The sequence below is a fragment of the Equus przewalskii genome, chromosome 25, assembly GCF_037783145.1.
Source record: "Equus przewalskii isolate Varuska chromosome 25, EquPr2, whole genome shotgun sequence".
NCBI lineage: Eukaryota > Metazoa > Chordata > Mammalia > Perissodactyla > Equidae > Equus > Equus przewalskii.
The window spans coordinates 17,657,190-17,672,821 of NC_091855.1; the positions used below are offsets into that span (position 1 = coordinate 17,657,190).

At 46.8% G+C, this 15,632-nt stretch overlaps 1 protein-coding gene across 41 annotated transcripts in view; it reads left to right on the plus strand.

Annotated features, from left to right (window-relative positions):
* Positions 1 to 15,632, plus strand: part of RGS6 (regulator of G protein signaling 6) — a 529,145-nt gene that overhangs the window by 339,986 nt on the left and 173,527 nt on the right. The window lies entirely within an intron of this gene.

Consider the following 15,632-nt stretch of genomic DNA (forward strand, 5'->3'; position numbering starts at 1 on the left):
GGATCATTGTCACACCTGCTTCTGCAAATGCTCAGAACCCTAGGCAGCCCTTCGGCTTCTCTCTGTCCTCTGGACGAAGTCCCCGCTGCTGTAATTACCTCATCGGCAATTTCCACTGTCAGTATCACGTTTCTCCCAGCCACTCACTGTGTTGCTAGATTTGTGGAATGTCTTTCCTTTAGCTGATGTTTGGGGCTCACACTCTGAAATGCTTTGGTCTCGGCCCCCGGGGAGCATCCATGCAGTGTGCTGGAGACAGCAGGAAAGGCCTCACGGCCTTGGGGAGGCTAGCACCTTTGCATCATATTCTCCAAGATCTCACATTCGCTCCCTGCCAGAGGAGCGATGGAAATCTGAGTTTTATTTCCAGCACTGCAAGGTAACAAGTTCATGTCCGCACGCCAGATTTTTATTCCCATCAAATCTCTGCATCTCAGAATGACCTACGTGTAGGCAAAGGCTTTTTATCTGTCAGAAGTTATTATCAAATGGAAGTTTTCTCTCTCTCTCCGCTGCACATACATTGTCCCAAATGCAGGCTGTGCACTTTTCTCTCCATCTCTCCAATCCCCTCCCCTAAACCCTCCAGGGCTCCCAACGCCTCAGGCTGTCGTCTGAATGTCCAAGGAGAATGTCTGAAGCCAGCATGTAATTGGTGTCCAAAAGGAGGCCCCTTGGGGACAAAAAGAGCATTTTTGAGGGAGCTCACTCATATTTTTAACGGTGCTTCCCCAGAAGGCTCAGTGCTGGAAAGCCACCACCCACCCCCCTGAGGCTTGTGCTGAACCCCACTTCTCTCCAGGGGCAGTTGGTCCCAGGAGCTGAGCCAAGAACGGCCCCTCACAGCTCTGGAAAGAGCCTCCATGTCTGTCACAGTTGAACCCTACACTAACCTGGGGAGCAGGCAGGGCAGGCGGCTCAGAGGTGAAGGCCACCCCTCCCCCATGGAATCATCACTCACCTTGAAGGCAGGAGGGAGGACTGCTGGTCTGGACTGGCCTGGAAACACCCAGAAACCCAAATAGCACCCTCTGAGGCAGTTGGATTTCAGGGAAATGAGGGATGTCTGTTTTCAACACTTTCTGCAAAAATGTGTTCCACGATGGAGCTCATCCGATTCCTTCATGAGGAGACTGAGCTCCTCAGAGGGGAGGCGGTTTCCTTGTGACGAAACAAGGGTAAGGACCACAAGTGGAAAAGCTGCTCCGAGGGTTTTGGGAGATGAGACCTTCACCCCACCCCTTCACCTCTCCCCTCCTCCTGGACACGCCCTCTCCCCAGAAGGGCCTGGCAATCTCAGGCTGCCCCAGCCCTAGAGGGGCCGGTCTATCCCACCACCACCCACACCCCTTCCACCCGCAGCCCCTCACCTGGGCCTGCTCACTTGGGGTTCAAGCCTCTGACTTTACCCCTCCTCCGACCGCCCACCTCCCACTGTCCCCAGTCCTTCAGGCTTCCCTGTTCTCTGGGTTTCCTCATGAGACCTCATCCAATGGACTAATTCATCCTAGGGAGAACTCAAGTAATAGGTTAACAATTTTCCCTTCCAAGCTTCATTGCTTTTGTTTTTTTTGGTGAGGAAGATCTGCCCTGAGCTAACACCTGTACCGATCTTCCTCTGTTTTGTATGTGGGTCACCTGCACAGCATGGCCTGATGACTGGTGTGTAGGTCTGCTCCCAGGTTCTAAACCTGCGAACCCAGGCTGCTGGAGCGGAGTGCATGGAACTTTAACCACTTGGCCTCAGGGCCAGCCCCCAAGCTTAGTTGTATTTTAAGGAGCAAAAGTTGCTTCTAGGGACCAGGGCCTTGACTCAAGAAGTGCTTCTTGAGCTTGGCAGTGGCCAATCCAGGATCTCTATAGAGAAAGGGCCCAGGGCGCAGTCCTTGCTTGGAATCTGCATTTTCAGAGCAAGCACATTCTTTTAACTGTTTTATTTATGTTGATAGATATTTGGGAAGAGGGGCTAATCCCTGCCCTGCCAGCCCCCACCCCTGCCATTGAATGCTTTCACAGGATTTGGTCCCTTACTGTTATGCTTGCTATAGTTTGTATGTGTCCTCTTAGATCTGGTGCCAGTAGGGAACTTAGTCCTCCTTAGTGTGGCCTCATCGGTGCAGATGAGGGCCCTTTCACCTCCCTCATTCAGGTCGCTATGCTTCTGTTAACATATCCTAAGATCAAATCAACCTTTTTTTTTCCTGCCATGTCATATTGTAAATTATCAGTTGACTCAAATGCAAAATATCTTGTATTTGGGCTGCTAAATCACTTATCTCTCAAATTGTTCATGTGGTGTTCTCTCTATGTAGCTATGTCCTAAGTGTAGGAGTTTCCGTTTATTCTTTATTACAGATAGTTTAGAACCAACAGAAGACCAACTCTAATCATGATACTCCTCACTCCTGATTCTGGAAGTGTCTTTCTGCCTTTCCCGGTTTTGAATCCAGGCTATGAATCTGGTGTTCGTTCCCAGCCCTAATGTTAGACACAGTCTTGGCTTTTAGAAAATCAGAGCTCTGAAGTAGCACGCTGGGTGGCTTCCTGGGAATCAGACAATACACTAGACGTCAAATTAGTCGGTTTGGCACTGGAACACTGTTGAATCTGGAAGTACTTAGTCATCATCTCCTGAGAGAGAATGTGTGTGTGTACATGTATGCCTGTGTGTGTATGTGTGTATAATGTACGTGCGTGTGTGCATGCGGGCACACACATGCATGTGTGTAGGGAGAGAGACTGCGGGAGAGGAGGAGAGAAGGGAGAGGAAGGGAGCATGAGAATCATTTTCACTGTGTGTTGAACAGAAAGAGTTGGAAAAGCTTCTGTCGCCTGTCAAGTCATTCGAGGAGTGTGCTCATTTGCCAGGGCTGCCAAAACAAAGTCTTACAGGCTCAGTGGCCTAAACAACATAAATTCATTGTCTCGAAGTTCTGCTGTGGAAGCTGGGGACCACGCGTCGGCAGGGTTCCCTCTGTGGGCCGTGAGGGAGGGTCTGTCCCAGGCCTCTCTCCTGGGCTCGTAGATGGCCGTCTTCTCCTTGTGCCTCCACATCGCTTCCTTTCACATGTCTCTCTGTCCGAACATCCCTTTCTCATAAGGACACAGTCATATGGGATTAGGGCCCACCCTATTGACCTCATTTTAACATGATTACCTCTGTAAAAGACCCTCTCTCCAAATAAGGCCACACTCTGAGGCACTGGGGGTTAGGACCTCAGTGTAAGAGTTTGGGGAGGACATACTTCAGCCCATAACAAGGGGACTCCCAACGAGTTGTACTGAGAATGTCGCCAGTGGGCAGGATGTTCCTGCGAAGTGGGTAGAGCCATCGCTGTGGCGGTCACACCTGAGACGTGGCCTTTCTAATGTGATTCAGCTCTGGAAATGGTCCTGACCCCACCACCCACTTACCTATGCAACACCCCTCCCCCACTATTTTAGGCCCTGTGAAAGCCTTTCCTGTAGGCAGGGGGAAAACCTGCTCCCTTCCAATTCGTTGCGGTCCATGTTCAGATCCGGTAGTTTCTCAAATTTGCATCCCTCCTCTCCACCTCCTGGTTCCCTACAACTGCTTAACCCACAGGCAGAGGAAGGCGAAGCTCGTTTTTATTTGGACAAGAGGCCCCAGGTGCTCTGTACATCACTTTCGCTCTCTTGTTCCTCCTGATGACTGTGTGGGGCAGACAGCAGCATCGCCGTTGAAACGTGAGAAGTTGGGTGACACGGTCAGCTTGACGAGTGGCAAGCAGCAGGGCCATGCCCTCCCCACCCCACCCGTCTCCCCCATGGTTGGGGCCAGGCACCCAGTGGGTGCTCCTTCCCCTGCCTGACCAGCCTGCAGGCTCCACCTGACACTTTCTTACCCTCCTGTTTGCAGAATTGCTACAGGGAGACTGCAAAAAAAAGTGGCTACAAAAGCCACTTAATCCGTGGGACTAACAGAAGTCATTGGCAAATGACCCTGCCGCCCTCCCCAGGGGCTCTTGGGTTTATGTTCAGGTATCAGTATTTATCCCGCAGGTTTTCCGGGTGCAGCCGGCAATCCGTCACAGGCTTCCCAGAGTTTCTGGGCTCCTTCTTAGTCAGATTAGAATCAGAATTAAATCAGATAGATACATACTGTATTCAATCTCATTTTTTTGGTGATAAAAAATGAGTTTCTCTTGCAGTCCGTGATCTCAGGAGCAGGAGGCAAAGGACGTGGAAATAAAACCCACCTTTTCCTGGGCTTGCAAAGCTGTTCTGCCCCCAGGCAGGTGGACCTCCTCCTGGCAAGGGGCTACCTGTGGGCAGGAAAGTCCTGTTGCTTGTCCTGCCGTGCAGTGGGATATAAAGCAGTAAAAATAAGGCTGCTCCGGGGACCCAGGGTTGATGCAGACTTGGTTAATGTGACAGTCATTTTCTTTGTAGTTGGAAACCTATGCAAAGTGGGCCCACTAAGTGGGAGGTGACTTTAGTGACACCTGTTTGGAAAATGTGGCTCTCTATTCCCATGTGCCATCCTCTGAGGTTTCTGCAGGGAACTGAACCAAAAGAAGGACCAGTCCTCTGCATCTGAAGGAGCAGTAGCATCTTCTGTGGTTACTCATTTGCTTCAGGTAGAAGAAGAAATTAAAATCTGTTTCGAAGGAGAGGAAATGAACATTTATTGGAGCGACTGACTGTGTGCCAGGCACCAAGTGTGCTAAGAGCTTTTCCTACATACTTGTTTAAATTTTACAAATAAACTGCTATTCTTTAAAATTAATAAAAGTAGTTCATGGATATTAAAGAAATTTGGGGAACTATTATAAAGCCTAAAGAAGAGAATAGAAGTACCCCTCATTCCTTAGCTCATTCTGTTTAATCCTTTGGTGGCTGGATCAAAAGGAAGAGACGAGCCAGTTCAGAAAGACCAGGGGGACCTCGTGCTTCTTTCTGTGTGAGGCGTGAGAAGGTGCAGGGGCATTTTATGGTGCAGGAATGCAGAGAGGGAAGGGACCCAATGTCTTTGGGTGAGATGGCAGCCTCTGGGCAATCAGTTACAGAGCAGGAAGGGTACTCTGGCATCACTTAGAAGTGTGTTCTGGAAGCCATCAGACCATGGGCTGGGGTGTTCAGAGCAGCATTAATTATCAGCAGCAGGGGCATGGGACGTGAAACCCAAAATGGAATCTTTGCTTCTGTCCCTCTGGCAGCACAAGACAGGGTTGTCCTGGGCCCTGCCCCATGGGATCCAGCAGGACCCCAGTTTGCTGTGGGCAGGGCTCAGGGGCAGCCGGAGCGGAGGCAGGAATTACCTGAAGTCAGCAGTGTCACCACCCCTCCCCCTGCAGGGCTCCTGTGGGGACTGACCCGCTTCTTCCTTAGGCTCATGTAAAATCCTCCTGGGGCCTCCCCACTAAAAGGTGAGTGCTGAGGGGAGGGACCTGCCTATCCGGTTTCCCAGCACCTAGCACACAGTGAATGCTCAAGTACATTTGGAATAAGTGATGATTTACCTCCTACATCCCCTTTAGGACTGTTTTACCTGATTTTGCCTGTGTAGAATTGAAGCAGTCCCCCACACTGTGACATGTCTCAGTCTTCCTCCCCCAGGGCTGACTCTCCTGTGCTCAGTGGAGCAGTTTGGGGCGTCAAACGTGAAGAATGATATAGCCAAAGAAGAAATGCCCCGGGGAGAGGAAATGACAGGACTAGGAGCAGGGGCTGCCATCTGAGGGAACGGTGAAGAGAGTGGGCCCCTCAGGACAGAGAGGAAGGGACCAGATGGAACCATGAAACCGTGCTACACAGAGTCAGAGCCAGCGGCCTGAGGAGAGGCGGGCGGGATGGGCCTGGGGAGGGAAGGGTGGCGCCATTGCCAACGGCAGTGGGATGTTTAGCACCAAGAAGTGGTGCCACCTCGGGTCCTTCCGAGCGCCAGCTGCAGGCGGTTCCCAGCAAAGCAGACAAGGATCCTAGGGGGCAGGCTGGCTGGGAAGACACCACAGAGGGGCTGGGCATCTGTGGGCGCTGGTGGGAAGTGGTGTGGACAGAGTGAAAGAAAGGGGAAGAGTGTGGGGGTGACTGTGCCTCAGACGCAGACCTGCTTTCTCTTTTTAACTCTCGAAGGCTTCTCTAGGCTTTCGGGGTTTTCCAGTTGTGAGGGAGCTTCGTTCCATCCCTTCTTGTTCCATCTGGAAATGCTCTGCTCTCAGAAACTCTGGAAGGCTGTGACGGGCTCTCTCATTTCCCTGAATATTTTTTAAGGGCTGAATGTTGTCCCCTCTGTTCTCCATTTCCACCCAGTGCAGCCCATGTATGGAAGACCAGGGACGCTTCAGAGATGAGAACAGTCCCTTCCCCCCAGAAAGTTACATCCAGAGGGAAAGAAGCAGAACTGCGGTGACCAAGAGAGAATGAAATGAGTCCTAAGCAGAGGCATGTGGCGCTTACCATTGGAACAGAGGGAGAAATGCTTTATTCTGGTTCTTGCCTCTCATCCTTGGAATGGAAAAAGGGAATTAAAAATGTAGACGTTCATAATACGTATGTACACATGTCCTGGAAATAGCAAGGGCTGTTTCCTAGAGAGGAGCTCTCCAGCAGGGCCTGGAAGCTTGGCCAGGGTTCGGGGGGTTTGCAGCAGACCGCTGAATCGCAGCAGGGGCAAGGATGGAATGCAGGGCGTTGTTAGCAGATGAGTCCAGAAAGAAAAAGAAAGGGTTTTGGGAGCTGATACTGGACAGGTAGTTTGCCACCAAATAATAGAGGACCTTGAATTCCATAGTAGGAAACTTGACATTTATTTTGTAGCAGTAGGGAGCCACAGCAGGTTTTTGAGGAGGAGATAATTTACCAAAATTATTCCAAGCCCTGAAATTCACTCCAGTTGCCAATTCAGTTGTTCAGTTTGGAGTAGGGGAAGGTGTTGAGCAAGAGTCAGAAAGGAAGTGAGCTAAAAAGGGTGACGATTCCAGAGTCCAGGATGTCCCTGGGGTCAGAGGGAGGACAAGGTCTTATGTTGCTTGCTTCTCTCCAGGAGGAAAAATTTGTAGTAGTATTCTAGGACACTGGATGGGCCAGTTTTTCTTTAGAAACAGCAGTATTGACCTCTCGTCAGCAGTAAGGGACAGGTGATATGCATGTTAAAACCAGAATATTTCTATAGAAACTTAATATGTAGGCCTCATGTTCACATTCGGAACATTTTACCATGCTGCCTAATTATTTGGGCTGTGTTGCCTCATGGTATTCCTTGTACAATTCTCCTTGTGGGGCTGAGTTGAAGAATGTGGCAAGGTAAAATTTGAGATGGGAAATACAAAGGAGATTTGTTTTCCCTTGTGTAGAATCTGGTGTTGGAGTTAATTAATGGGCTACTGTGAGCCATTTAAGAATCTCCTGGAAATAACCTCTGAGCTGTCCATCTAACTGGTCCCAGGTAGACCAAAAATTGATGCATTCAATGTCATGGAAGCAGTTACTTCAGATTCTAGACAGACATCTTCCCTGTCATCATCCCTGGCGTCTTCCCCCAAGCAGACTGCCACGATCCCTGACTGCCCATTGGTCTGGCTGTTAGGCTGGTCAGAGGGAGCAGAGAGCAGTGGAGAATGGGGAAATCCACCCACTTCCTCCACAGGAGGAGAAAATACTAATCTGTTTTGGAAACAATACAGAATACTGACTTTCCAAACATTTACTTGTAAGTAGAGGTCACTGTATGTATTAGTTTGCTGCTGCTATAACAAATCACCGCACGTTTCATGGCTGAAGGTCAATTTACTGTCTTACAGTTCTGGAGGTCAGAAGTCTGACATAGGTCTCTCTGAGCTAAAATCAAGGTGCTGGCTGGACTACATACCTTTCTGGAGGCTCTGAGGGACCATTTGTTTCTTGCTATTTCTGGCTTCTAGAGGCCACCCACATTCCTTGGCTTGTGGCCCCTCCCTGCATCTTCAAAGCCAGCAAAGTCCCATCTCTCTCACACTGACAACAGCTGGGAAAAGTCCTTATCTTTCAAGGACTCGTAGGATTAGACTGAGCCAGCCAGGATAACCCAGCATAATCATTCCATCTCAACGTCCTTGACCTTAATCACATCTTCAAAGTCCCTTTTGCCATGTAAGGTCACATACTCACAGGTTCCAGCAGTTAGGATGTGGACCTCTTTTGTGGGGGCCATTTTTCTGCCATCCGCACTGTGTATTAAACTTTTAAGCATATGTTGTGGCCCCATCTTCTTTCACTCAGCTAAAGCCTTGGGGGACCCGAGGCCTCCCTGGGAGCTGCCCTGGCAGCTGGTGTGGTGATGCCGGGAGCCAGCTCTGGAGCAAGACTGCCTGGGTTTCATACCGACAATGTCATTATTCAACAGTCTCATTTGGCCTTGGACAATTTACATTTCCTAAGAATCAGTGTATTTATCTGTAAAGCGGGGAATGGTTCCTAGGAAGAAGCAGATGCCACACTCAAATTAGGGTTAATTTGAGGAAATTATAATAGAGAGATTTTCAGTCCTCTGACATTGCTAGAATGTTTCATTGGCCAGTGTCTGTTTTCCTCATTTGCGTTGTAGCTGGCCTTCTGCAGTCAGAGGTTCCTTAGTCTGTGGCTTGCCTGAAGGAGTAAGGAATCTCTGCTCTGCTCATATTTCCAAACAAACAATAGATTCTTACATAAGAGAGAGGATGCCTTCTAAGGTTTGGCTATTCCAGCCAAGCTCAGGGGAGAGTCATTTCCCTTAAAGTATCATCAACAAGCCATTTGTTTACTGACCTAGAACGTCATTCTCGTCTGCATTTCTCTTCAATTAAATGGGGAAAAATGTTTTCCATAAAAGTAATTTATGAGGCAGTGCATATGGTAATATTAAAACCATAAAAATAAGCCTCCAAAAGACAAAACAAATCACACGGCCTCATTCGTCTGCCCTGGCACTGCCCCTGGGTCATGTCAGCCATGGTACATTGGAGAACGGGCTCCTTGTTCAGCTGATGCTCGGGTGCCTGTGGAGCAGGTCCTTGAACGTTGTTGCTAAGATTCATGGAATCTTGAGATTTCTGTTTATTTAACCCATTTCCAAAGCACGATCTTAAAAATGTAAATACCAAGCTTACTTTAAATTGCAGATATCACCACCCCTAAAAGCCTGGTATATTTAGCATCCCATTCAATGCTGGAATCCAGGATAATCCAGTTCTTTAAGAATATAGCAGTCATATCATTCATTCATGCATTCATTCAATTATTCACTCAATAAATATTTATTGAGTACCTACTATTAGGATTAAATGGTGAGCGAAACAGTCTAACAGGAAATGCAAGTCCAAATTAAAGTGATAACTGATATAGAGAAAAGATAGAGGGTCCTATAAAGCTTATAACAGAATAAGCACCATAGACGAGAAACCGTAGACGGATTTTAAGCAGAGGAGTTAAATGGTCAGATTTTTCCCTTGAGAGTATCACACAGGCTGTAGCGTAGAGAACAGACGAGAGAGGACTCAGGGCCCCACCATCCTTCATGGCTGCTCTTTCAGGCAGGGTCTTTGTGGCAGATGATACTATTTGATTAACCCAACCCCATTTCCATTCTCCTCTTCCCATGTTTCCACGCAATATAGAGGCTGGAAAAGCTAAACACCCTCTTCCCAGCTTCCTTTGCAGCCACATGTAGCCATGTGGCCCTGTTCTGGCCAATGAGACTGCAGCAGAGATCTGTTGGTGTCTTCTGGGAAGGAATATGCTTTTCCAGATGAAAGGAACAAGTCCAGCTGTACCAACCCTCCCCCCTTCTTCTCACCTTTCTTCTTTAACGTAGAAGTGATGTCCGGAGTTGGGGCAGCTGTCTGGCAACCTTGGGGGAAAGGCCAAGATGGTGATCCACCTAGAAAAGAGTAACTGCGGTAATGCCAGCAACTACCTACATGCGGATTGCTTGTTATGTGCAAAGATAATCCCCTGTGTTTGGAGGCTGGATTTTTTTTACTTTCTATTGAGAGCATTCTAGACTGATAGAGTAATTCAAAAGTAAGTTTAACTGAAAACAAACTAACAGGCATTTCATCATTGTCATAGCTGGCACAAGGAATCTCAAACCTCCCCTCCTGCTGTTGAAATCACAGTCTTTTGAATGGGATGGTGAAAAAGGGAGCGAGTCTTGATCGCTCCCCTTCTGAGGCCCTCTGAATGTGGTATTCCTTAGTGTTTCACCTTCTAGCTTCTTTGGAACCTGTACTTTCTCTGCTGTCGCCAACACATCCTTAACTGTAAACCTCGATCCCTGAATCTTTCTGAAATGTATTATCATTGTGATGGGGAACAGATTCTGTCTTTTACCTACTTTTGTCACCATAGAAACTGAAACAGTGCCTGGCACTTGGCAGGTACCTAATAAATGTCCACTAAACCAGTAAGTGAAGCTGAGTACATTTAGAAGTTGAGAACAGCAGTGTGCTGTGTCTTTGGAAATAAAAATGAGAAATGGCCTGATCTGATGGAACCCATATGGGGCAGAGCATGCTCAGTGAAGCACACACATTTTGGATTAAGAAGTATGATTATCATTTGCCAGCTCTGAGTCTGCCTCCGGGCTGATAAGATGTGTCCCAAACGTCATTTTCACTCATTCACAGACACCGAAACAGAAGGGGTTTTTAATGAAATGCAGGAGCTGAAGTGACCGTCATCAGTAGCTAGCAATGGGCAGCTGATTGCCAGGTCAAGAGGGAAGGCTTCGGTAAGACCTTCGTGCCGAGGCAAACGCTGCCGCCTTTGCCGAAGTTGTGGTGTTTTTGTTTTTTTTTTTTTTAATAATAACAGCATAGTTTGCCTATTCTTCAAGTTTTTAATCTTCTACTGAGGAAAAATTGGAGGAGCTAAATAAATTAGTTTACTGGATAATTAGTTTACACAAACAAAACTAATATTGGCCCTTTGTCATTTCTGTTAGGAGAGCATCCATACGAGCCGAGATGAGCAGGCTGGAGCTGGTCAAGAAAGGACCGTGTCAGGGCCTCTTTAGATCATGTCTCTGTCGGGCTTCTATGCTGTTTGTCCAGAATGGTTTCTAAAAACGTCAGAACTCCCTGGTCCTGCCCAGCACCTCTTAGCACAGGGAAGCGTTCTGCCTGGATCTATCTGGCAGATGGGCACCATGGAGAATGGGAACCCAGAGGCCTGATTGCCTGTGCTGTCCTTTCCTCACAGGCACAGCTTTGCCTTTGTCAAGTCAGAGAAGTCTCGCGTTTCAGAACTAGTTTAGCAACGGGTCCTAGTACTGCAGACATGAGGGAAGGGAAGTCCAGAGAGGTTAGGTAACCCGTCCAAGGTGAACACAGCAAGTAGTGAAGCTGAGGCCAATTTCTCTTGGGCCTCAGACCAGCTTTCTTCCTACTGTCCTGCTGCGGCTTCAGTTCATAAAGAGAGGATTGCTTCTCCCCACTCCTCTTTTACGCCCATGGCTATTTCAGTGAATTATATCTACTGTCTCATAATATTGCTCATTTCAAAGAAAATCCACCCTATGGTGGGATGGTTTCCATTTTTCCTGCTGTTTGGAAGAATGTTTTACCTGCATGTCAGTGCTGAGCTTGGAGCTCCTTGGAGAAGGGCATCCTGATTGTTGTGACCCATCCAGGCAGAACCGTTCGAACTGGCCAAGTGGTTTCTCTGCATCGCTTAGCTGTCAGATAAGGCCACCTGCTTATTGATCGGCACAGTGAAACTCAAGTCCAACCTGCTCCCTAATGACATAGAACTTCCTATTAAAGGATGTCAGGGAATTGATGTTGCTCTTCTTCAGGAACAAAAGGTGCCAGAAGTTAGATGGAACTGAACTGTCAAGATAATATAAGTATATACCTTCCCCTCCCCCCGTTCCCAGCCCAGGAGCTGTGATCTACCGGTAGAAGATTAATCCAGCCAAGCCTTTGGGGCCAAGAGAGAGAATGCTGAGCAGCAAGACACCAGCAGTCCTTGGGCCAAAGTAAATCCCGAGATGGTTGATAATCTGATTATCTGGATCAATTTCTCTTTTTCCTCTTCTACTCCCTTAGGATGGAGCGAAACTTTCCCTTCAATGCAAACAGTATTAAGTGCCTGGTACCTGAAAGGCATGTTGGCAGGCCCTGGGTGAGGATAAAAAGATGCATCTTAGATTTGGTAGACAGAGCTTGGGCATTGAAGTCAGGAAGACTTGGGTAAGAATCCTGGCTTTGCCACTTACTAGCTGTGTGTCCTTGGATAAATCACTTAACCTTTCTGAGCCTCAACTTCAACATCTTTATTAAATAACTTTTAAGACTGAGAAATAAATTAGATAACAGTTTATTTAAAATACCTGGGACAATATTGATCATAATGTAGATATTCTGAAAATATTTGTCATTATAATTTACATATGCTCCTGGGAGCCCAGTTTTGATTTTTTGGTAGGTCTGTACTCTTAGCATTTCTCCATAAACCATGACAAAAAATTTCAAAGACAGTATTATTGGCTGATGTTGCAGTGGACCTTGCTTCAGAATCAAACTCAGCTATCGCAAATTTGCCTGACACAAGTGTGGAATGGACTATGGAGCAGAATAAACCCGAAGACTTTTTAAGTAGATGGTGGATGGGGTAGATGGAATTTCTGCATTCTTAAAAAGGATTGGATTCTAGGTTACCCCACCTCTACGATTCACTGATTCTTATTACCAAGTATTTGTTGTAGATTCAGCAATTTCTGATAAATTCGTTTTTTTCAGAACCCTGTTGTATCAGTCAGCCATAGCCACAATTTTGCTGCAAGGCAAACAACCCCAAACCCGGTGGCATACAACAATAAGCATTTATTTCTCACTCGTGAGTCTGCGGGTCAGCTGAGGTTTGACTGATCCAGCTATGGGTTGGGTTCTTTCTGCTCCATATGTCTCTCACCCTCCTTGGAATAACAACTATTCCAACTATAGGGATAACCTCCTAAGAGAAGAGGGTAAGCATAACCATGCAAGCACCTTGAAAGCCTCTGCTCACATCACGCGGCTAACATTCCATTAGCTTGGAAAGTCACATGGCCAAGCCCAAAAGTCAAGGGGCAGACTCTCTGCCCATCATCAGGCCAGGGCAAGAATTTGGGGGTATATTAATACCAAGGGGGAGTCACGCAGTAGAGCCCAATGAAACATTCTTCCACATCTCTGATGTTGTAGACTATTGCTGGAACATAATCCCCATTCTGGCCAGTTAAGGGAGTTGTCCTTTTGATCTCTCTGTGACCTCTGATGAGTGATATACCTCTTGGTACATGGTGGGCAACGTGAGAAAATAGGTCTTCCTCTTCAGTAAATGAGGCCTTTTAAGATTCAGTAGTGTGGTGAAGCAACTAAGCGGAGCGGAGGAGAAAAGAATCATGGAGACTTCCTCTGCACAGCCAGTCTTTAAATCCAGCCCACATGAGCAGAGACTGGAAATGATTACCTTCTAATGACAAGTCAGGGGTCTAACTAAATTGAAATATTGGCTTCCCTCCAATTCCCATTGATTTTCAGGCCATTCCATAGAAAGCAGCAATGTAACTGATAGTTCTGGTTTCAGATAGCACACTAGATCAAAAGCATAGATTACTTTGAAAATATCACCACTTATCTAGGAATAGCTCTCCTCGGCTATTCGCAAGTAATACTCAAACTACTATGAATCATTGGGTTGAGTTTAGAGGACAGAAGCGGGGGCACTAGCTGAGATTATTAATGTGAATATGGATGAAAATCCTTATCTTGTCATTTAACAGAATGCAGGTCTTCAGAGAACGACCCTTTTTCCTAGCATGATGTGTTCATCTACTGCCCAAGGGGCACAGTCAAGCACTGTCTAACAACATTTCAGTCAATGATGGACGGCATGGACAACAGTGGTCCCATAAGGTTACTACCATATAGCCTAGGTGTTTTGTGAGCTATCTCATCTAGGTTTATGTAAGTACACTCTGTGATGTTTGCACAATGACAAAATTGCCTAATGATGCGTTTCTCAGAAAGTATCGCCATCATTAAGCAAGACGTAACTGTACTTCTCAGGAAAACCCGGAACCATCCATGGGGGAGAACGATCTCCCTGCTTGGCTGGTTTTCTGGGCATCTTATTGGGTGGCAGAGCAGCCCAAGGGGTAGAAGCCTGAGATCTGGGGTCTGCAGCTGGGTTCAAACTCAGATCCACAACTGGGTAGCTGTGTGACCCTGGGAAGGTTGTTTAACAACCATGCTGGTCATTGCTGCTGCTCACAGATGGTCAGTTCCCCTCTCCTTCTAGCACCCAGAAGACTGGACCCCTGACTCCTTTGTGGTTGTGTGGTGCCATGTGACTAGTTCTGGCCGGAGAATTGGGAGCAAATGTATTATATATAACCTCTGGGCTGTAACATTTAATAGCCAGTGCGAGTCTCCAGAATTCTCTCTTGCCCCTCTAGGACGATGACCAGCAACATTCAAGATGGTGGCTGTTCCATCAGCCTGGGTCCCCAAGGAACTACAATGAGCAGAGTGCCCCTGGTGACCTGCAGTAGACTTGTAGCATGAGAGAGAAAACTTGGTTGTATTAAGCCATTGTGATTTTAAGGGTTATTTGTTACCACAACTTAAACTAGTCTACCCTGATTGATACAGCTCACTAAATCTTAGTTTCTTTATCTGAAAGTGTGGATAATAGTGTAATCTAGCTTAGGAAGTAATCACGGGGATTAAATGGCATAATGTGTGTATAATATTTAGAGTAGTACTTAGCACATAATAAATTTTTTTTTAAGATTTTATTTATTTCTTTTCCTTTTTCTCCCCAAAGCCCCGTGATACATAGTTGTATATTCTTTGTTGTGGGTCCTTCTAGTTGTGGCATGTGGGACGCTGCCTCAGCGTGGTTTGATGAGCAGTGCCATGTCCGCGCCCAGGATTCGAACCAACGAAACACTGGGCCGCCTGCAACAGAGTGTGCGAACTTAACCACTCAGCCACGGGGCCAGCGCCACATAATAAATTTTTAATACATTTTGGCTGTTGTATATTATTATTACTAAATTATGCCATATGCTAACTGTGTCTTATAAGTTACCGATTTCTTTCAAACAAGTTGTTAGTCATGTGACTTTGAGAAACTCACTCACCCTCAAATTGCAATCCTAGTACGTTAGACTAAACAAGCTACAGCTTTAAATTTCTAGACTTAAAATTATGTGAATCTTTTATGGAAGCACTCAGAGAATCCATCCTAGTGTTTGAAAGACATTTTATTGGTTAGGGGAACAAACTGTGTAGTAAAATTACACAATATTTTCTCCCCTCTTCTAGTTGCCCTCCCTCCACTCAAAACAAAACAAAAAGATCTATGTCCTTGTTACAGATCGTTCTGTATCCTATTCTGAAGATTTCTGTCCTGGAAATTACATTCTGTCCTGGCTTGTAAATTTTTAGCTACAAATTGGTTTTATGGTTTAGGCGCCTACATCCCTGGTAGTCCATCTCCCCTCTCTGCTCTGTGTTCGATATATGTACACAGTAGCTTGTTTCATTAGTAAGATTTCACCTGACTCCAGGCCACAGCCCACCATGGCCTTCTTCTGATACTGTGCTCTTCTTTAGCTGCTCCACCTTGGTCCTGGCTCCAGGTGACCACTCTCACACCACCAC